The sequence below is a fragment of the Somniosus microcephalus genome, chromosome 25, assembly GCF_052327205.1.
Source record: "Somniosus microcephalus isolate GS21.2 chromosome 25, FLI_Smic_1.0, whole genome shotgun sequence".
Lineage (NCBI taxonomy): Eukaryota > Metazoa > Chordata > Chondrichthyes > Squaliformes > Somniosidae > Somniosus > Somniosus microcephalus.
Genome location: NC_141011.1, coordinates 31,634,287 through 31,657,280, shown reverse-complemented (window position 1 = coordinate 31,657,280; position 22,994 = coordinate 31,634,287). Strand labels below are relative to the sequence as shown.

The 22,994-nt window shown below is 51.2% G+C and overlaps 1 long non-coding RNA gene across 1 annotated transcript; it reads left to right on the top strand.

The window, feature by feature from the left end:
* Positions 1 to 8,246: 8,246 nt before the first annotated feature.
* Positions 8,247 to 8,958, top strand: LOC147100630 (uncharacterized). Its single transcript, XR_015073594.1, has 2 exons — positions 8,247 to 8,320; positions 8,742 to 8,958. It is a non-coding gene; the product is annotated as an uncharacterized LOC147100630 (long non-coding RNA).
* The last annotated feature ends 14,036 nt before the right edge of the window (positions 8,959 to 22,994 follow it).

Sequence of the window (22,994 nt, the reverse complement as noted above, 5' to 3'; positions counted from 1 at the left end):
ACCTGTGGAATTCTCTACCACAGAAGGCAGTAGAGGCCAATTCATTAAATATATTCAAGAAGGAGTTGGATATATTTCTTAAGGCTAAAGGGATCAAGGGGTATGGGGAGAAAGCAGGGACAGGGTACTGAACTTGGATGATCAGCCATGATCACATTGAATGGCGGAGCAGGCTCGAGGGGCCGAATGGCCTACTCCTGCTCCTATCGTCTATGTCTATGTCTATGTCTATGCGGCCGTAGCATCAGCGGGTCCCAATCAACAGCAGCTGTACGAAGGTAAATGCCCACAGAAGACCCATACAGAACACCACTCGCCGTACCATCCATCTCCACGAAACATCCTTTTACCCCCCACCCACCTGCCATTATCTTTGCCATAAGTCTCATATGTAGTCCCTTATCAAATGCTTCTTGAAAGATCATCTAAGCCAAGTCAACCACATCTCCTTTATCTGGTCTATCGTTTCCTGGACTATCCCGGTCTTGTGTTCATAGGAGGGGAGTTACATTTGTTAATATCCAATCTTCTGGAACAATTTTCCTATTCAAGGAATTTTAGAAAATTATAGTCAGAGCTTCCATTATTTCTTCCCTAGCTTCCCTCAGGATTCTTCGATGTAAACTGTGATGTCCCACTGATTTGCCTTCAATTAATATTGCATTGAAAAAATACTTATCCCATTCCCTTTTAAATGATGTAGTCTATGCCTCGATAGACATTTGTAGTAAAGCATTCCATGTTCCAATAACCCTCTGTGTGAAAACATTTCTTCTAACTTCCCACTTTGTTCTGCAAGTGATTATTCTTAGCCCATGCCCCTTTGTTACTGATTCGCCAACTAGTGGAAGCACTGTTTATCTTCTCAAACCCTTCCATAATTTTGAAAAGAATGGTTTTTGCCTGTTAAAGGCACTGTATAATTGCAAGTTGTTGCTCTGTCGTTCTGTTAATGGCAGGTAGCTGGAACTGGACCTGTAAACGTGGCTCCTGGGTCAGTCCTCGTTCTCCTGCGGGGCAGCGACCGTACTCACCGGTAACGCGCTTTAGCTTCACTGGAAAGAAGTCCAACTCAGCTGGGCAGCAAATGCTTGCTGTGGGGAGGATTTATTCCACCCAGTGGGAAAAGGTAGCAAGCAGCGCCATTAACCCCTAGCTAGCCATTGACTGGCATCAGTGAACAGTTGGCATGAAACTGATGCCACTGTATTAGTGTTACGAGTGTTTTTCGCAGGGTGGATAACTGGGAACAGCCCGACAATCACCAGCGGATGCTGCCACCCCAGGTTTTCTGCCTCTCTGCTCTACAAATGCAAGTTGTTGTTATAATGTCAGCTTTCATAAGCAGTAGCAACAGAAAGTGAGGCTACAGAGGTCTCCAGTGCCCCACTGTGACAGCTGCTGCTGCTTCACTTTCAATCGGCTGGACTTGTTATATATATAAATTTCTGTAAATATTAAATTCAAAAGCTATCCAATTCTAGATTATCAGTCTACAGACTGGTTTCCAAACGACATTATCAGCATGAAGTTTAAACTGTAAAAATGACTGCCTTGCATAATGGAAAAAGAAAGAAAAATAAACAGAGCAAAGCTGTTTTGCTTAATCTATGAATTAAAGGAAACCGTTGAATAAATAAATACTTTTTGCCCTCCTTTATTAAATCACTTTAATGTCTGGCTAATCTTTGCTTTTCTTTTGGAAAGAGAATGTACGTACAGTGCCATCTGTACCTAATTTTTGCTCGTTGTATATTTTAAATGGTATTTGTGTTTTGTGAGCCATTCATAATGTTAACACACAGGTCAACGACCTGTCAGTGCAATTATTTCCAGACACTGGCTGTATTAGTTCTGACATCTTGTTTAGGCGTGAGTGAACCAGCTTGTGTCCCGCAGTTATCCCAGTTAGAAAATTTTTATTCAACTTACTGATAATCATCATCCGGCGTGCACGCATCGTTTCATTTCAACATGTACAGAGATCAAAGACAATCATAGCATTAAAATCTGGAAACGTAGAAATCCAATAATACTTCAGCCCAGAAACTGGTATTTGCAAAAGTGGAGGTATTGGGGGGGGGGCGGGGGGGAGGGGAGGTTAACAGCATCTGAACTGTGAAAGAGTAACTCACACTCCTGCATTACTGTGACTGCATTTCGTGGTGCGAGTAACAATTGTCCCTCAGTGGAGGCTAATTGCTGAAGGCCTTTTACGGACTAGTGCCCTTTTGGAGACAGGAGTCCTTTTTTAAAACGGTGACACAATGCAGTAGCAAAACCAACGGAACATTGAAGCCAGTCAAAGTTCTGTTTTATGTGGGCTTATATGGGGCGTATTTCCTGACTGGCAAATTCAGGTATGGGTGCTTAGCCCACCTTGTGCACTGGTCTTCGGCAGATGTTAACCCCATTTGGACTGACTAAAAATAGTGCTTCACCGACTGGAAAATATACCCTCAGTTCTTGTTAAACAGACAGTTCCCCATCCCCAAAGAGCTATGCCCGTAAGGACCTATAAATTGGACTGCGCAGCGCCTATTTTTCAGGTGGCTAACTCCTGTTGCCAAATTGGATCACAACGGATTGCACTATGCGCCGTGGTGCGAGTAACAATTGTCCCTCATTGGAGGCTAACTGCTGAAGGCCTTTTATGGACTATTGCCCTTCGGAGACAGCAGTCAGGTCCGGCTTCTGGAGCTCACAAGTGGAATGCAGAAAATAACGCGTGTAAAAGCTGCAGCTGCCATACTAGAGGCAGCTTCTGGTGCTGGGCACAAAAGCTGGGGAAAAGCACTGATCACCTGTTTTCCGAGGCGGGTTTGAAGGTGCTTGTGGAAGAGGTGCTGCGATGGTGGGTTGCCCTCTTTGGTGTCCCAGAGCACCCTGCTCACTGCAGAGATATTCTTGATTACTTGGCAGGAGGTGGTGCCAGAGTGAATGCAGTTTCAATTATCCAGAGAATGTGGGAGAAAACAAGGGGGAAAAAAATCAATCGCCTCAAGCAGCCCTTTAAATGCTGGACCCCCCCCCCCCCCCCGAGATCTGGGTCCTACGATTCCTCAGCGAGCTTGAGAGGGAATTAAGTTCTGAAAACAAAATTTAAATGATTCTTCAGCAGCAGAGTTCTACCTAATGCACAATCATGAGACGATGGCCTTTACCTGCACTCCCACCTGTCTGCTGCTGCCTAGCAACCGCTGACACCTCTTTTGAACAAGTGTTCATTTTGGGTGGCGGGTCATAATATGTTGTAAAGGGGTGGGGAGGGGATGGAGTCTTACTTATGTAAAGGGGTGGGGAGGGGACGGAGTCTTGCTCATGTAAAGGGGTGGGGAGGGGATGGAGTCTTGTTCATGTAAAGGGGTGGGGAGGGGATGGAGTCTTGCTCATGTAAAGGGGTGGGGAGGGGACGGAGTCTTGCTCATGTAAAGGGGTGGGGAGGGGATGGAGTCTTGTTCATGTAAAGGGGTGGGGAGGGGACGGAGTCTTGCTCATGTAAAGGGGTGGGGAGGGGATGGAGTCTTGTTCATGTAAAGGGGTGGGGAGGGGACGGAGTCTTGCTCATGTAAAGGGGTGGGGAGGGGATGGAGTCTTGTTCATGTAAAGGGGTGGGGAGGGGACGGAGTCTTGTTCATGTAAAGGGGTGGGGAGGGGATGGAGTCCTGCTCATGTAAAGGGGTGGGGAGGGGATGGAGTCTTGTTCATGTAAAGGGGTGGGGAGGGGATGGAGTCTTGCTCATGTAAAGGGGTGGGGAGGGGACGGAGTCCTGCTCATGTAAAGGGGTGGGGAGGGGATGGAGTCCTGCTCATGTAAAGGGGTGGGGAGGGGATGGAGTTCTGCTCATGTAAAGGGGTGGGGAGGGGACGGAGTCTTGTTCATGTAAAGGGGTGGGGAGGGGACGGAGTCCTGCTCATGTAAAGGGGTGGGGAGGGGACGGAGTCTTGTTCATGTAAAGGGGTGGGGAGGGGATGGAGTTCTGCTCATGTAAAGGGGTGGGGAGGGGATGGAGTCTTGTTCATGTAAAGGGGTGGGGAGGGGATGGAGTCCTGCTCATGTAAAGGGGTGGGGAGGGGACGGGGTCTTGTTCATGTAAAGGGGTGGGGAGGGGACGGAGTCTTGTTCATGTAAAGGGGTGGGGAGGGGATGGAGTCTTGTTCATGTAAAGGGGTGGGGAGGGGATGGAGTCTTGTTCATGTAAAGGGGTGGGGAGGGGACGGAGTCTTGTTCATGTAAAGGGGTGGGGAGGGGATGGAGTCTTGTTCATGTAAAGGGGTGGGGAGGGGATGGAGTCTTGTTCATGTAAAGGGGTGGGGAGGGGACGGAGTCTTGCTCATGTAAAGGGGTGGGGAGGGGACGGAGTCTTGCTCATGTAAAGGGGTGGGGAGGGGATGGAGTCCTGCTCATGTAAAGGGGTGGGGAGGGGATGGAGTTCTGCTCATGTAAAGGGGTGGGGAGGGGACGGAGTCTTGCTCATGTAAAGGGGTGGGGAGGGGATGGAGTCCTGCTCATGTAAAGGGGTGGGGAGGGGATGGAGTCCTGCTCATGTAAAGGGGTGGGGAGGGGACAGAGTCCTGCTCATGTAAAGGGGTGGGGAGGGGATGGAGTCTTGTTCATGTAAAGGGGTGGGGGGGGGATGGAGTCTTGCTCATGTAAAGGGGTGGGGAGGGGATGGAGTCCTGCTCATGTAAAGGGGTGGGGAGGGGATGGAGTCCTGCTCATGTAAAGGGGTGGGGAGGGGACAGAGTCCTGCTCATGTAAAGGGGTGGGGAGGGGATGGAGTCTTGTTCATGTAAAGGGGTGGGGGGGGGATGGAGTCTTGTTCATGTAAAGGGGTGGGGAGGGGATGGAGTCTTGTTCATGTAAAGGGGTGGGGAGGGGATGGAGTCCTGCTCATGTAAAGGGGTGGGGAGGGGATGGAGTCCTGCTCATGTAAAGGGGTGGGGAGGGGACGGAGTCTTGTTCATGTAAAGGGGTGGGGAGGGGACGGAGTCTTGTTCATGTAAAGGGGTGGGGAGGGGACGGAGTCTTGTTCATGTAAAGGGGTGGGGAGGGGATGGAGTCTTGTTCATGTAAAGGGGTGGGGAGGGGACGGAGTCTTGTTCATGTAAAGGGGCGGGGAGGGGATGGAGTCCTGCTCATGTAAAGGGGTGGGGAGGGGATGGAGTCTTGTTCATGTAAAGGGGTGGGGAGGGGATGGAGTCCTGCTCATGTAAAGGGGTGGGGAGGGGATGGAGTCTTGTTCATGTAAAGGGGTGGGGAGGGGATGGAGTCTTGTTCATGTAAAGGGGTGGGGAGGGGATGGAGTCCTGCTCGTGTAAAGGGGTGGGGAGGGGATGGAGTCTTGCTCATGTAAAGGGGTGGGGAGGGGACGGAGTCTTGCTCATGTAAAGGGGTGGGGAGGGGATGGAGTCCTGCTCATGTAAAGGGGTGGGGAGGGGACGGAGTCTTGTTCATGTAAAGGGGTGGGGAGGGGACGGAGTCTTGTTCATGTAAAGGGGTGGGGAGGGGATGGAGTCTTGTTCATGTAAAGGGGTGGGGAGGGGACGGAGTCTTGTTCATGTAAAGGGGTGGGGAGGGGATGGAGTCTTGTTCATGTAAAGGGGTGGGGAGGGGATGGAGTCTTGTTCATGTAAAGGGGTGGGGAGGGGATGGAGTCTTGTTCATGTAAAGGGGTGGGGAGGGGACGGAGTCTTGCTCATGTAAAGGGGTGGGGAGGGGACGGAGTCCTGCTCATGTAAAGGGGTGGGGAGGGGACGGAGTCTTGCTCATGTAAAGGGGTGGGGAGGGGACGGAGTCTTGCTCATGTAAAGGGGTGGGGAGGGGACGGAGTCTTGTTCATGTAAAGGGGTGGGGAGGGGACGGAGTCCTGCTCATGTAAAGGGGTGGGGAGGGGATGGAGTCCTGCTCATGTAAAGGGGTGGGGAGGGGATGGAGTCCTGCTCATGTAAAGGGGTGGGGAGGGGATGGAGTCTTGTTCATGTAAAGGGGCGGGGAGGGGATGGAGTCTTGCTCATGTAAAGGGGTGGGGAGGGGATGGAGTCTTGCTCATGTAAAGGGGTGGGGAGGGGATGGAGTCTTGCTCATGTAAAGGGGTGGGGAGGGGATGGAGTTCTGCTCATGTAAAGGGCTGGGGAGGGGATGGAGTCCTGCTCATGTAAAGGGGTGGGGAGGGGACGGAGTCCTGCTCATGTAAAGGGGTGGGGAGGGGATGGAGTCCTGCTCATGTAAAGGGGTGGGGAGGGGATGGAGTCCTGCTCATGTAAAGGGGTGGGGAGGGGATGGAGTCTTGCTCATGTAAAGGGGTGGGGAGGGGACGGAGTCCTGCTCATGTAAAGGGGTGGGGAGGGGATGGAGTCTTGTTCATGTAAAGGGGTGGGGAGGGGACGGAGTCCTGCTCATGTAAAGGGGTGGGGAGGGGATGGAGTCTTGTTCATGTAAAGGGGTGGGGAGGGGATGGAGTTCTGCTCATGTAAAGGGGTGGGGAGGGGATGGAGTCCTGCTCATGTAAAGGGGTGGGGAGGGGATGGAGTTCTGCTCATGTAAAGGGGTGGGGAGGGGATGGAGTCCTGCTCATGTAAAGGGGTGGGGAGGGGATGGAGTCCTGCTCATGTAAAGGGGTGGGGAGGGGATGGAGTCCTGCTCATGTAAAGGGGTGGGGAGGGGATGGAGTCCTGCTCATGTAAAGGGGTGGGGAGGGGATGGAGTCCTGCTCATGTAAAGGGGTGGGGAGGGGACGGAGTCTTGTTCATGTAAAGGGGTGGGGAGGGGATGGAGTTCTGCTCATGTAAAGGGGTGGGGAGGGGATGGAGTCTTGCTCATGTAAAGGGGTGGGGAGGGGATGGAGTCCTGCTCATGTAAAGGGGTGGGGAGGGGACGGAGTCTTGTTCATGTAAAGGGGCGGGGAGGGGATGGAGTCCTGCTCATGTAAAGGGGTGGGGAGGGGATGGAGTCTTGTTCATGTAAAGGGGCGGGGAGGGGATGGAGTCTTGCTCATGTAAAGGGGTGGGGAGGGGATGGAGTCTTGCTCATGTAAAGGGGTGGGGAGGGGATGGAGTCTTGCTCATGTAAAGGGGTGGGGAGGGGATGGAGTTCTGCTCATGTAAAGGGCTGGGGAGGGGATGGAGTCCTGCTCATGTAAAGGGGTGGGGAGGGGATGGAGTTCTGCTCATGTAAAGGGGTGGGGAGGGGATGGAGTCCTGCTCATGTAAAGGGGTGGGGAGGGGATGGAGTCCTGCTCATGTAAAGGGGTGGGGAGGGGATGGAGTCCTGCTCATGTAAAGGGGTGGGGAGGGGATGGAGTCCTGCTCATGTAAAGGGGTGGGGAGGGGACGGAGTCTTGTTCATGTAAAGGGGTGGGGAGGGGACGGAGTCTTGTTCATGTAAAGGGGTGGGGAGGGGATGGAGTCCTGCTCGTGTAAAGGGGTGGGGAGGGGACGGAGTCTTGTTCATGTAAAGGGGTGGGGAGGGGACGGAGTCTTGTTCATGTAAAGGGGTGGGGAGGGGACGGAGTCCTGCTCATGTAAAGGGGTGGGGAGGGGACGGAGTCTTGTTCATGTAAAGGGGTGGGGAGGGGATGGAGTCCTGCTCATGTAAAGGGGTGGGGAGGGGATGGAGTCTTGTTCATGTAAAGGGGTGGGGAGGGGATGGAGTCTTGTTCATGTAAAGGGGTGGGGAGGGGATGGAGTCCTGCTCATGTAAAGGGGTGGGGAGGGGATGGAGTCTTGTTCATGTAAAGGGGTGGGGAGGGGACGGAGTCCTGCTCATGTAAAGGGGTGGGGAGGGGGCGGAGTCTTGCTCATGTAAAGGGGTGGGGAGGGGATGGAGTCTTGTTCATGTAAAGGGGTGGGGAGGGGACGGAGTCCTGCTCATGAACGGGACATTTCAATGTGATCTGCATGAAGCAGCTGGTGCTGGCCACCCACAGTTTGCTACAAGGAAACTTTCCAAGTAAAGCTTTCCCAGCGAGGACTTGGCGCTAGGCCCCTCCCCTGTCCGATCCAGTAGCCTCTGCCATCCGCCCAAAATCCACCACAAAACAATAATTAGAAAGAACATCCAGCCCACCTTATGTAAACCTCGTTCCAGGGGGTGCGTTATAACATTTTCTTCTTCTGTCCTACCCTAATTTCTCCTTATGTGGCTCGGTGTCAAATTTTTTGTTTTATAACACTCCTGTGAAGCGCCTTGGGACGTTTTACTATGTTAAATGCGCTATATAAATACAAGTTGTTGTTGTTTCTATAGGTGTCCCAGCAGAACAAGCCACAGACAACAGTGGTGACACTGACACTGTTCCTCAGTTGTCCTTGCATCAAGGTGAGGGGCTGATTCTCTTCTGCTTTGTGCCTGAGATAGGCCCATTTCCTGGGGCAAACCAGCGGAGAAGGGGCGGAGAGCTGTGATGCCAGGTCTCCATCCCCTTTTCAACATGCGTGCACTTCCGGGGGGGCTTTTCCTGGTTGCTGGGGGAGGTGAGGGAGGGAAAGAGTGCAATGGTCTGGAATAGGTGGAGTTGTGCAAAGAGTATGGAAATGAGGTGGGATTGCCATCACCACTACCTCTGCCTCATTTCCCTGGGTCAATGTTTGGCAGACTACCTCTGCCTCATTTCCCTGGGTCAATGTTTGGCAGAGGTCCTAACTCAGAGGTACCGCCAACAATGGAGAATTTGAAAAGGGGCAGGCAGAAAAGCTTTGGAGGCTGCAACAAAAAAACTGACCCCCTTTTTCTTTTACAGCCATACATCAGAGATGGAAGATGTTTTTGGATGGAATTGGCGACCATTACTGACATGAATCAACTGAGCGGCCTGCGGGTGGCGCTGTCCAGGGAGAGTATAAATACTCGGGCACGGGCGCAGCTTGCGCAGGACATTCTTAACAGGAACTAGTGAAGGACACAACTAGACCTCCATGTTGTAAAACAGTTGATTAAAGCTTTGTTTAACGCTTAGACCAAGTGCCTAGTAGTTTTCTTACGTCAATTACTGCTGCTTGGTACAGGTTCTGCCCTACTTTGGGGTGCAAGGCCCTTCCAAGGGGTGGAAAGGGGAGGGGGTAGCAGGATCCAGAAGGAGTAGGGGACGTGATGTGAATGAGAGAGTGGGGCTGGGGTGGGGGGGGACAGGATGGGAAGGAAGCTGCTAAGATCTGCGGGCCATATTTTCCCAACTAGCCCCCCAGTGGAAAATGCAACCAGTCGCCATCATGCGGCCCCTTTCCCGACCACCCCACCCACCAACTCCCACCCAAAATGAAAGAAGTGGAAGAGAACAAAGAGAAACAAAAAGAGGTTAGGTCGAGTGAAAGAAAGAGAAGAGAAAGAAAGAGACACAAGCAGAAAAGGTGATGTGCCTCAATAATTCCGAGACTCGAAGTTAGCAGAACAAAAACAAGGCTTTTATTAACTTAGAAAGTAACACGTAAGAGAGAGAGATGTCTTCCTTCTGGAGACTGAGGCCAGACTGAAGCTAGCTTACAAATGGGGCCAGGTATGGGCGGAGCCCTACACACAGCACATTCCAGCACATTCCAGTATACAATACAGCACATTCCAGTACACAATACAATGAGGTCTGGGGGAAGGGAAATGACACTGAAACCGATCTCAGTCACAGGCAGTGGTGAATGGAATATTTCATCACATTCACCCCTTCTATAGATTTAGTCTGTTCGGGGGTTTGATAGTCCTCTGCGACCGACGTGGCTGTTGCGGTGCCGCGGGTGTCGGCTGGGTGTCCCCGGTAGCCTCCTGGGTCTCTGCTGGGGGTGCCGCCAGGGTTGTTGGAGGGGTAGTTGGTGGGGGTGCCATTGGTCGGTGTTCTTCCGGGGGTGATGAAAGAGTAGTGGGTGGGTAAGAGTTGCTGTGATCGTCGTTGCCGCTATTGCCGTGGTTGTTGTCGATGCCGGCTGGGGCGACATCTTTTATGGACACGGTGTCCTCCCTTCCGTCGGCGTGCCGGACATATGCGTATTGGGGGTTGGCGTGGAGTAGGTGTACTGGCTCCACGAGAGGGTCCGTCTTGTGGCCCCTCACATGCCTTCGCACGAGTACCGGACCTGGGGTGGAGAGCCATGACGGCATGGATACGCCTGAGGTGGATTTCCGGGGAAAGACAAACATTCGTTCATGAGGCGTGGTATTAGTGGCCGTACACAATAGCGACCGTATCGAATGGAGCACATCCGAGAGGACTTCCTGCCAGCGGGAGATAGGGAGGCCCTTGGTCCTTAGAGCTAGAGTGACTGCTTTCCATACTGTCCCGTTCTCTCGCTCCACTTGGCCGTTACCCCGGGGGTTGTAGCTGGTGGTACGGCTCGTGGCGATCCCCTTGGACAGCATGTACTGGCGTAGCTCTTCACTCATGAAGGACGCCCCCCTATCCATATGGATGTAGCTCGGCATACCGAACAGGCAGAACAGGCTGTTGAGGCATTTAATGACCGTGGCGCTGGTCATGTCTGGGCAGGGGAAGGCGAATGGGAACCGAGAGTATTCGTCCACAATGTTCAGGAAGTAAACATTGCGGTCGACGGACGGGAGGGGGCCCTTGAAATCTAAGCTGAGCCGCTCAAAGGGCCGTGTAGCTTTGATTAAGTGGGCTCTATCTGGGCGGTAGAACCGAGGCTTGCACTCAGCGCAAGTGCGGCAGTTCCTGGTCAGGGACCGAACTTCCTCAATCGAGTAGGGTAAGTTACGGGACTTTATGAAGTGGAACAGCCGCGTGACCCCTGGGTGGCAGAAGTCGTTGTGGAGGGTCTGTAGCTGATCCCCGGTGGCGCTGGCACACATCCCTCGTGAGAGGGTGTCAGGGGATTCGTTAAGGGCCCCTGGCCGGTAAATGATGTCGTACTCGAAGGTGGAGAGCTCGATCCGCCACCTAAGAATCTTATCATTTTTAATCTTCCCCCTCTGTTTATTATTGAACATAAACACTACCGACCGCTGGTCGGTAAGTAGGGTGAAGCGTTTGCCGGCTGGGTAGTGGCGCCAGTGGCGCACTGCCTCCACGATGGCTTGGGCCTCCTTTTCCACGGAGGAGTGTCTGATCTCGGGCCCTTGGAGGGTCCTCGAGAAGAAAGCTACGGGCCGCCCCGCCTGGTTGAGGGTGGCCGCCAAGGTGAAGTCAGACGCATCACTTTCCACTTGAAATGGAGTGTTCTCGTCCACTGCCTGTAGCGTGGCCCGCTCAATATCCTGCTTAATGCTTTTGAAGGCGGCGTGGGCCTCAGCAGAGAGCGGGAAAGAGGATGCTTTCAAGAGGGGGCGGGCTTTGTCGGAGTAGTTGGGGACCCATTGGGAATAATAAGAAAATAACCCCAGGCACCTTTTCAGGGCTTTGGGAGTGTTGGGCAGGGGCAGCTCCCGTAGGGGGCGCAATCGGTCGGGGTCTGGCCCGATTTCCCCATTCTCCACCACGCTGCCTAGTATGCAGAGGCGCGTGGTGTTGTAAACGCACTTGTCCTCGTTGTAGGTGAGGTTGAGTTTTTGTGCGGTTTTCAGGAACCTCTCGAGGTTCGAGTCGTGATCCTGCTGGTTGTGACCGCAGATGGTGACGTTGTCGAGGTAGGGGAAGGTTGCCTGCAAGTGGTGGTCATCGACCATGCGGTCCATCTCCCTCTGGAAGACCGAGACCCCATTCGTCACCCCAAAGGGGACTCTGAGGAATTGGTAGAGGCGTCCGTTCGCCTCGAAGGCGGTGTACGGGCAGTCCTCTGGTCTGATAGGGAGCTGGTGGTACGCTGACTTGAGGTCGATGGTGGAGAACACCCGGTATTGGGCGATTTGGTTCACCATTTCTGACATGCGGGGTAGCGGGTAGGCGTCTAGTAGGGTGTACCTGTTGATCGTTTGACTATAGTCGATCACCATCCGTTTCTTCTCGCTACCCCTTACCACTACCACTTGGGCGCGCCACGGGCTGTTGCTGCGTTCAATAATGCGCTCTTTCAGGAGCCTGTCTACCTCGGTCGCGATAAACCGCCTGTCCTCCCAGCTGTACCTCCTGCTTTTGGTCGCTATTGGCCGGCAGTTAGGGGTAAGGTTCGCGAATAGCGAAGGCGGCTTTACCTTCAGGGTAGCCAGACCACACACTGTGAGGGGCGGCTGGGACCCACCGTACTTGAGCGTGATGCTTTGGTGGTTGCACTGGAAATCCAGGCCCAAGATCACGCTCGCACATAGGTTCTTCATGATTAATACTTTAAAATTATCATATACATTTCTGTTAACGCACAATTGTACCGTGCAGTAACCCAGAATGGTCGATGTCTGGGTTTTATCAGCCATAGAGATGGTACCCTGAGTAGGGACCACCTTTAGGGAGAGTTGTTGTGCCAGTTCTGGGTGGATAAAGCTCTCCGTGCTTCCACTGTCAATTAAGCATTTAACCCGGCACCATTGATCTGGATAGCGGGTGCGGCCTGGTCTGGTCCACTGTGACCGATGCCACTGTAGGGCCCTGATCGATACAAGATGGCGTCCACGCTGTCTGCTCACAAGATGGCGGACCCCACGAGGTCGGGCAAGATGGCGTCCAAGATGGCCGCTCCCACGGCGCACACGCGGCGGTGGCGGGTTTTCCGGCGGTTGGTTTTCCGGCGGGGTTCCCTCTGCACACCTTCCCGAAGTGCCCCTTCTTACCGCACTGAAAGCAGGTGGTGCCTTTTGCCGGGCACAGGTTTCTGGTGTGCTTTGGCTGCCCGCAGAAGTAGCAGTTGGGTCCCTGACGCGTCGCGGCTGTCGTAGGGCTTCTGGGGGGAGAGCGGGGCCCAGCCGGTGTCGGGCTGTCGGGCGGGGAAGATGCCTTCCAAGATGGCGGCGCCCTCGGTGCACACGTGGCGGCGTGGACGGCGCGGGCTGAAGAGTAGGCGTCCGAGTTTCTCTGGGCCACATCCAGGGATCGCGCGGTGTCCGCAGCCTGTTTCAGGTCCAACCCCGTTTTTTCCAGCAGTCTTTGCCGGATGTAAGTGGAGCTGAGGCCTGTGCTGAAGGCATCGCGAACAAGCTCGTCAGTGTACACTGCGGCTTTTACATCTCGGCACTTGCAGTCTTTGCCAAGCATTTTCAGGGTGCTTAGGAACTCCTCCACCGATTCCCCAGGTCGCTGTGCGCGGGTAGCGAGCAGGTGCCTAGCATACACCTCATTCGTAGGCTGCTGGTAATGCGCCTTTAAGATGTCGCAGGCGGCCAGGTACGTCTCGGCGTCTTGGATGAGGGGGTAAACCCGGTGGCTTACCCAATTCCGCAGAATTCCGAGTCTCATCCTCGCAGCGTCCGTAGTGTCTTTGACGGCTGCGGAATTGTCCAGGAAGAATTCCATACACTCAAACCAGTGTCCGAAGCGTGCTGATGCGTCCGGAGCATGTTGATCCAAATCCAAACGTTCAGGTTTCAGGAGTTGATCCATAGTGTTGAAAAATAAGTTAATAAAATTGATGTGCCTCAATAATTCCGAGACTCGAAGTTAGCAGAACAAAAACAAGGCTTTTATTAACTTAGAAAGTAACACGTAAGAGAGAGAGATGTCTTCCTTCTGGAGACTGAGGCCAGACTGAAGCTAGCTTACAAACGGGGCCAGGTATGGGCGGAGCCCTACACACAGCACATTCCAGCACATTCCAGTATACAATACAGCACATTCCAGTACACAATACAATGAGGTCTGGGGGAAGGGAAACGACACTGAAACCGATCTCAGTCACAGGCAGTGGTGAATGGAATATTTCATCACAAAAGGCGAGGCAGAGAAAGAAACAACATAAAAACAATAGAAATGGACCACACCCTCCAACACCGTGGAGATCTACGAGTTTGATGTAAGAAAACTACTAGGCACTTGGTCTAAGTATTAAACAAGGCTTTAATCAACTGTTTTTCAACATGGAGATCTAGTTGTGTCCTTCACTAGTTCCTGTTAAAGAATGTCCTGAGCAAGCTGGGCCCATGCCCGAGTATTTATACTCTCCCTGGACAGCGCCACCAGCAGGCCGCCCAGTATTACTTCATAAGTCATTACCACATGAATGACAAGATTCATGTCAGAGTTTATATAAACTTCTAGAAGATTCAAATTAATGAATGTATAACTTTTAAAATGCATATTTATTGCGTTCATGTTTGCAAAATTTAAAAAACATGCAGACATTTACAAATGTTTAATACATTTTACCTAATACTTTTCCCAATATTGTAGGAGACGCACAAACAACAATCGATCTGTGACACAAAGGAAGATAAAACACGTCTGAAACAAGGACATGAGTAAACATGAAATACTAATGTAAGCAGAAAGGATTAAGGGTTGGAACTCATTTTATAGTGAAAGTCAGGATCAGGTCAGCTTACAACAAGACAGTCGGGTTGATCGTCTTCTGTTTAATGTCCCGAGAACACACAGTTCCTGGGCACAAAGCAGAGGAAAAAGGTGAAAGGACCCATGGTGCTGGATCTCTGCCCCCTCCGTATTGCCCTGGGATTTCCAGGGTTTCCTACGATGGGATGGGGTCGAACCAATCACTATGGCTGTCTTCACATCGTAAAAGTAACAATGATTTTAAAATGTTTCAAAATTGGGTGCAATCAACCCTTCCCTAAATCAGCTCACATATGTGTAAGGAGCGTGAGGGAATACTCTCCACTTGCTTGGATGTGTGCACCTGTAACAACACTCAGGAAGCTCGACACCATCAAGGAGAAAGCTCGATAAATCAGTTGTGCCAATATGTCACACTAATATAATTTAAAACATTTTTTTATTATCTCATCAACTAGTCAACACCCACCCAACCGGCGCACCGCGGCTGCAGTGTGTACTATCTACAGGATTCACTCAAGCAACCTGCCAAGGCTTCTTCGGCAGCACCTCCCAAATCCATGATCTCCACCATCAAGAAGGACATGGACAACAGGTGTGTGGGAACACCATCACCACCAAGTTCCCCTCCAACTCACACACCATCCCGACTTGCGATATATGTTGCCGTTTGTTCAAAATCCTGGAAATCCCTCCCTACCCGCATTGTGCGAGAACCTTCACCACACAGACTGCAGCAAAGAAGGCATCTCACCACAACCTTGCTTGCGACACCCACACCCTGAGAACGGATACAAAAAAAATGAGTGTGACACATTGGTGCGATTGATTCATTGATAATTTTGTTTAAACTATATTTGAACTCATATAATGTAATGGGGATCATAAAACAACATTATTTGCACAACAAAATATTGTCATTATATTAATTTGGTTACAAAATGACATTTTTCCAAAACACATCTGCATTATCTGCAACATTGTTATATTGTTACTGAACAATATTCTATTTGGGTTCTTTAAAACATTAAGTGCTAGCTGTGCTGATACTTTGAAATCTTGCCCTGCCATCATATAATTAACCCTAGTTCCTGAATTTGAGTTCGAGGTGAAGTTTCTCAGGTTAGGACTTTAACCAGCATTTTTTTTTGTTGTTGATCTTTTTCCATCTATTTTAGGGTGGGAACAAGATTCAGAGTAGCTGCAATATTGGAAGAAAGTCCATTAAGACTTCCTGCCAAGCCTTGTGCACCAGGTTACTCAATATTTATTAAATGTAAAATCCAGAGCAAAAATATGGCCCTTGGTCTCGTTTTAATTGCCCTCGAAACTTAGCACTGTGGTACAGAACAGTTGAGCTGCATGAAATGTAAATATTCCTGTTTTCCCCAAACAGCTGCCGAGCTTTTATGACAGTACTTGACTGGAATTCCACTTTCTCCTTGTTGTTTAACTTGCCTCCATGGTGATGCATTAGTTTTGCCTCATGGTACACGACTATTTAGAAACATTTTCCCATTGGAACGAAAAGCACCAACCGCAAATTTCCACCATTTCTGGCTGACCTGGTTGATAAGGGTCTCCTTAAAATCAACTTACTTCCCAGCGTTGACAATTCCAACAAATTGTGTTTGTATTTTTTTTTTTATAAATAGATGGAGAAAAAAGTCTTCAGTATAACTGTTGACTGGGTCTTCAGGACCAGTCAGAAAAATCTTTGCCCTGGTCTTAGAAAGCATCAGCAGAATAAAGGAAATGGGAGAGGCATCTAGATGAGAACTATCCTGATGAAGACAGTTGATGAAGACATTGATGTGCAATGGTCTGCGCTTTAAAAAAATTCATTTATGGGATGTGGGCGTCGCTGGGCGAGGCCAGCATTTATTGCCCATCCCTAGTTGCCCTCGAGAAGGTGGTGGTGAGCCGCCTTCTTGAACCGCTGTGGTCCGTGTGGTGAAGGTACTCTCACAGTGCTGTTAGGGAGGGAGTTCCAGGATTTTGACCCAGCGACGATGAAGGATCGGCGATATACTTCCAAGTCAGGATGATGCAGTCGGAGCACGGAGCCTGGGAGGTGAGGAGCCGGTATAAAAACCGGAGAGCAGCGAGGCCTGAGAGCAGTCGGAGCACGGAGCCTGGGAGGTGAGGAGCCGGTATAAAAACCGGAGAGCAGCGAGGCCTGAGAGCAGTCGGAGCACGGAGCCTGGGAGGTGAGGAGCCGGTATAAAAACCGGAGAGCAGCGAGGCCTGAGAGCAGTCGGAGCACGGAGCCTGGGAGGTGAGGAGCCGGTATAAAAACCGGAGAGCAGCGAGGCCTGAGAGCAGTCGGAGCACGGAGCCTGGGAGGTGAGGAGCCGGTATAAAAACCGGAGAGCAGCGAGGCCTGAGAGCAGTCGGAGCACGGAGCCTGGGAGGTGAGGAGCCGGTATAAAAACCGGAGAGCAGCGAGGCCTGAGAGCAGTCGGAGCACGGAGCCTGGGAGGTGAGGAGCCGGTATAAAAACCGGAGAGCAGCGAGGCCTGAGAGCAGTCGGAGCACGGAGCCTGGGAGGTGAGGAGCCGGTATAAAAACCGGAGAGCAGCGAGGCCTGAGAGCAGTCGGAGCACGGAGCCTGGGAGGTGAGGAGCCGGTATAAAAACCGGAGAGCAGCGAGGCCTGAGAGCAGTCGGAGCACGGAGCCTGGGAGGTGAGGAGCCGGTATAAAAACCGGAGAGCAGCGAGGCCTGAGAGCAGTCGGAGCACGGAGCCTGGGAGGTGAGGAGCCGGTATAAAAACCGGAGAGCAGCGAGGCCTGAGAGCAGTCGGAGCACGGAGCCTGGGAGGTGAGGAGCCGGTATAAAAACCGGAGAGCAGCGAGGCCTGAGAGCAGTCGGAGCACGGAGCCTGGGAGGTGAGGAGCTGGTATAAAAACCGGAGAGCAGCGAGGCCTGAGAGCAGTCGGAGCACGGAGCCTGGGAGGTGAGGAGCCGGTATAAAAACCGGAGAGCAGCGAGGCCTGAGAGCAGTCGGAGCACGGAGCCTGGGAGGTGAGGAGCCGGTATAAAAACCGGAGAGCAGCGAGGCCTGAGAGCAGTCGGAGCACGGAGCCTGGGAGGTGAGGAGCCGGTATAAAAACCGGAGAGCAGCGAGGCCTGAGAGCAGTCGGAGCACGGAGCCTGGGAGGTGAGGAGCCGGTATAAAAACCGGAGAGCAGCGAGGCCTGAGAGCAGTCGGAGCACGGAGCCTGGGAGGTGAGGAGCCGGTATAAAAACCGGAGAGCAGCGAGGCCTGAGAGCAGTCGGAGCACGGAGCCTGGGAGGTGAGGAGCCGGTATAAAAACCGGAGAGCAGCGAGGCCTGAGAGCAGTCGGAGCACGGAGCCTGGGAGGTGAGGAGCCGGTATAAAAACCGGAGAGCAGCGAGGCCTGAGAGCAGTCGGAGCACGGAGCCTGGGAGGTGAGGAGCCGGTATAAAAACCGGAGAGCAGCGAGGCCTGAGAGCAGTCGGAGCACGGAGCCTGGGAGGTGAGGAGCCGGTATAAAAACCGGAGAGCAGCGAGGCCTGAGAGCAGTCGGAGCACGGAGCCTGGGAGGTGAGGAGCCGGTATAAAAACCGGAGAGCAGCGAGGCCTGAGAGCAGTCGGAGCACGGAGCCTGGGAGGTGAGGAGCCGGTATAAAAACCGGAGAGCAGCGAGGCCTGAGAGCAGTCGGAGCACGGAGCCTGGGAGGTGAGGAGCCGGTATAAAAACCGGAGAGCAGCGAGGCCTGAGAGCAGTCGGAGCACGGAGCCTGGGAGGTGAGGAGCCGGTATAAAAACCGGAGAGCAGCGAGGCCTGAGAGCAGTCGGAGCACGGAGCCTGGGAGGTGTTCGGGAGAGAGCAGCAGCGGAGGAGGAGCCCGGCTTAAAAACCGGCGCGAAGGCAGAGGCCCGACCAGTTCGGGAGAGCGGAGCGGAGAGGCAGCAGTCGGCGAGACTCGGGGCCATTTAAAAAACAGCTGAGGCGGAAGTCCAGCTCTTGAGCTTTTTTTCAGAAGCGGACCTGGTGGGAAGCACCCAGGTGAAAGGTATTTAAGGAGGGTGGTGGCTTAAACCCGAGTTTCTACAGAGTAGGAACCCCCACCGCCCCCCTCCTCTAACCTAGTAGTCTTTTAGCAGCTGTCTAAAAACAGAGGTCACAAATTTTTTGGTCTCAGTTTCTTTTCAGCAGGGCAGGAACCGGGAGGAGCGGGAAGTCGGCGTAGGACCAAGGGGACACAAGACCGGGAAGTCAGCGAAAGACCAGGGAGGTAAGACTAACTGGTAAGTACTTTCCTCAAACCTTCCTAGAAAGTAAAACCAAAACTAGTGGGATTTGGTTAGTTTAAAAAGGAATAAGAGGAGTACAGTATACATTGGTCTAAGTAAGCTTCGGGAAAACAAAAGTCGATAAATAAACTAAAACTAGAAAATTAAAAGTAATATAAGGGTTAAGTCATGGCAGTAGAGCTCGGACCTGTGTCATGCTCCTCCTGTAACATGTGGGAAATCAGGGACGCTTCCTGTGTCCCTGACGACTATGTGTGCAGGAAGTGTGTCCAGCTGCAGCTCATGTGGGACCGCATGACGGCCCTTGAGCTGCAGGTGGACTCACTTTGGAGCATCCACGATTCTGAGAGGGGTGTGGATAGCACATTTAGTGAGTTGGTCACACCGCAGGTTAAGGCCAGCGTAGACAGTACATGGGTGACCAAAAGGCAGAGCAAGGGCAGGAAGGTAGTGCAGAAATCCCCTGGGGTTGTCTCCCTTAGCAACAGGTTCACCGCCTTAGGTACTGTTGTCGGGGGGGGTGACACATCGGGGGAAGGCACCAGCAGCCAGGCTCATGGCACCATGACTGGCTCTGTTGCAAAGAAGGGAGGGAAAAAGAGTGGCAGGGCTATAGTAATAGGGGATTCGATTGTAAGGGGAATAGATAGGGGTTTCTGTGGTCGCGACCGAGACTCCAGGATGGTATGTTGCCTCCCTGGTGCAAGGGTCAAGGATGTCTCGGCGCGGGTGCAGAACATTCTGGAGGGGGAGGGGGAACAGCCAGTTGTCGTGATACATGTTGGTACCAACGACGTAGCTAAAAAAAGGGAAGAGGTCCTACAAGTAGAATTTAGGGAGTTAGGAGCCAAACTAAAAAGCAGGACCTCGAAGGTAGTAATCTCTGGATTACTACCAGTGCCACGTGCTAGTAAGAGTACAGAGAACAGGATAGTTAGGCTAAATACGTGGCTTGAGCAGTGGTGTAAGAGGGAGGGTTTTAAATTTTTGAGGCATTGGAACCAGTTTTGTGGTAGGTGTGACCTATACAAAAGGGACGGTCTACACCTGTGCAGAGATGGAACTGATGTTCTCGGGGTAATTTTTGATAAAGCAGTTCGGGAGCATTTAAACTAGTATGGCAGGGGGCTAGAAACCTATGTAGTGAAATAGAGGAAAGTGAAAGGCAGACAGAAATAAATGATAAAAGGGTGAGGAACAAAAAACAAAGGGCCAAACTAATTCATAAAAAATGTGAGCATAAAAAAAGCCTGAGGGTTTTATACCTTAATGCGAGAAGCATCAGGAACAAGGTAGATGAATTAGCTGTGGAAATAGAGGTTAATAATTATGATCTAATTGGGATTACGGAAACATGGTTGCAGGGTGAGCAGGGCTGGGAGCTTAACATACAGGGGTATTCAGTATTTAGGAAGGATCGACAAAAAAGAAAGGGAGGAGGGGTAGCATTGCTAGTAAAAGAGGGGATAAATGCAATTGAAAGGAAGGATATTAACTCAGTTAATACAGAATCTATATGGGTGGAGCTAAGAAATAGCGAGGGGCGAAAAACATTAATAGGAGTGGTATATAGGCCTCCAAATAGTAAAATAGAGGTTAGGGAGGGCATCACGAGGGAAATTAGAGAAGCGTGCAATAAGAGCACAGCTGTCATCATAGGTGACTTTAACTTACATATAGATTGGACTAGCCTAATCAGTAAAAATAATGAGGAGGAGGAATTCCTTGAGTGTTTGAGGGATGGTTATCTGGATCAATATGTCGAGGAACCAACTCGGGAACAGGCTATATTGGACTGGGTACTGTGCAATGAGAAGGGACTAATCAGTAATCTTGTTGTACGGGGACCCTTGGGTCAGAGCGATCATAACATGATCGATTTCTCACTCGAAATGGAGAGCGAAGAAATTGACTCAGAGACTAAGGTCCTGAATTTAAACAAGGGGAATTATGATGCCATGAGACAGGAACTGAGTAGGTCTGAGTGGACAACGTTCCTGGGAGGACTGGAGGTAGATAAACAATGGCAAACATTTAAAGATAGAATGACAAAATTGCAAAAATTGTTTATACCAATCTGGCATAAAAGGAAATCTAAAAAGGTGACTCAACCGTGGATAACAGGGGAAATTAGAGACAGCATAAAATCCAAAGATAGGGCGTATAAAATAGCCAAAAAAAGCGCCAGAGCGGAAGATTGGGAACAGTTTAAGATAGAGCAAAGGAGGGCAAAGGGCATAATCAAGAGGGGCAAAATAGCTTACGAAAACAAGCTGGCGGAAAATATAAAAACTAACTCCAAAAGCTTTTATAAGTATATCAAAAGGAAAAGACTGGTGAAAACCAAAGTTGGTCCATTGCAGTCAGATACGGGGGAATATATAATGGGAAATAAGGAAATGGCAGATCAACTAAATGCATACTTTGGGTCAGTCTTTACGAAGGAAGACACAAAAAACCTCCCTGGGATATCGGGAAAAATAGGGACATTGGCAAAGGAGGAACTGACGCAAATCAATATCTCTAAGGATATGGTGTTAAGGAAGCTAAAGGGATTGAAGGTGGACAAATCCCCAGGGCCTGATAACATGCATCCTAGGGTACTGAAGGAGGTGGCCCTAGAGATAGCGGATGCACTAAGGATGATTTTTCAGAATTCATTAGACTCGGGAACAGTACCGATGGATTGGAGGGTAGCTAACGTTACCCCACTATTCAAAAAGGGGGGTAGGGAAAAAGCAGGTAATTACAGACCTGTAAGCCTTACATCAGTTGTGGGCAAAATGCTGGAGTCCATCATTAAGGATGAAATAGCGGAGCACTTAGCAAATGGGGACAGGATAGGACAGAGTCAACATGGATTTACAAAGGGTAAATCGTGCTTGACTAATCTATTGGAATTTTTTGAGGGAGTAACTGGTAGAATAGATGGGGGAGAGCCAGTAGATGTGGTGTACCTGGACTTCCAAAAGGCCTTCGATAAGGTCCCACATAAAAGATTAGCATGGAAAATTGAGGCTCATGGGATAAAGGGGAAAGTTTTGGCGTGGATAGGGAACTGGCTGTCAGATAGAAAACAGAGAGTTGGAATAAACGGCTCATTTTCTGAATGGCAGGCAGTAACAAGTGGGGTACCACAGGGATCTGTCCTGGGCCCCCAGCTGTTCACAATTTACATTAATGACCTGGATCAGGGAGTCGGATGCAGCATTTCCAAATTTGCAGACGACACTAAACTAGGAGGGGGGGTGGGCTCAGAGGAAGAGACCAGGAAGCTCCAGAGCGATTTGGACAGACTGGGCGATTGGGCGGATAAATGGCAGATGCACTATAATGTGGACAAGTGCGAAGTTATCCACCTTGGGTGCAGGAACGGGAGGGCAAATTATTATTTAAATGGCAATAGATTGGGAGAGGGGGAAGTACAGAGAGACCTGGGTGTTCTTGTACACCAGTCACTGAAGGCGAGCATGCAGGTGCAACAGGCGGTCAAGAAGGCAAACGGTATGCTGGCCTTCATAGCAAAAGGGTTAGAATACAGGAACAGGGATACCTTGCTGCAGCTGTACAGGGCACTGGTGAGACCACACCTCGAGTACTGTGTACAGTTTTGGTCGCCTCATCTGAGGAAGGATGTTCTTGCCATGGAGGGGGTGCAGCGGCGATTCACCAGGCTGATACCAGGAATGGCGGGAATGACCTATGAGGAGAGACTATGTAGTTTAGGGATGTACACACTGGAGTTTAGAAGATTGAGAGGGGACCTCATAGAAGTGTATAAAATTCTGACAGGTCTAGACAGACTGGATGCAGAAGGAATGTTTCCCTTGGCGGGTGAGAACAGAACTAGAGGACATAATTTAAGGATAAGGGCTAAACCATTTAGGACAGAGATGAGGGGGAATTTCTTCACTCAGAGAGTGGTGAACCTGTGGAACTCATTGCCACAGAGGGCAGTGTACGCCAGCTCATTAAATATATTTAAGAGGGAATTAGATATATTTCTACGGGCAAAAGGGGTTAAGGGTTACGGAGAGAAGGCGGGGACGGGATACTGAATTAAAGGATCAGCCATGATCTCATCGAATGGCGGAGCAGGCACGAAGGGCCGAATGGCCTACTCCTGCTCCTATCTTCTATGTATCTATGTATCTATGTATGTGTGACTTGGAGGGGAACTTGGAGGTGGTGGTGTTCCCGTGCGCCTGCTGCCCTTGTCCTTCTAGGTGGAAGAGGTCGCGGGTTTGGGAGGTGCTGCCGAAGAAGCCTTGGCGAGTTGCTGCAGTGGCTTGAGCTGCAGGTCCATGGGGCACTGTGCATCGATCAGTTAGCTTCAATGCTTTTTTCCCCACATCAGGAAGAAAATTACCCAGTGACTCAATACAAAAAAAA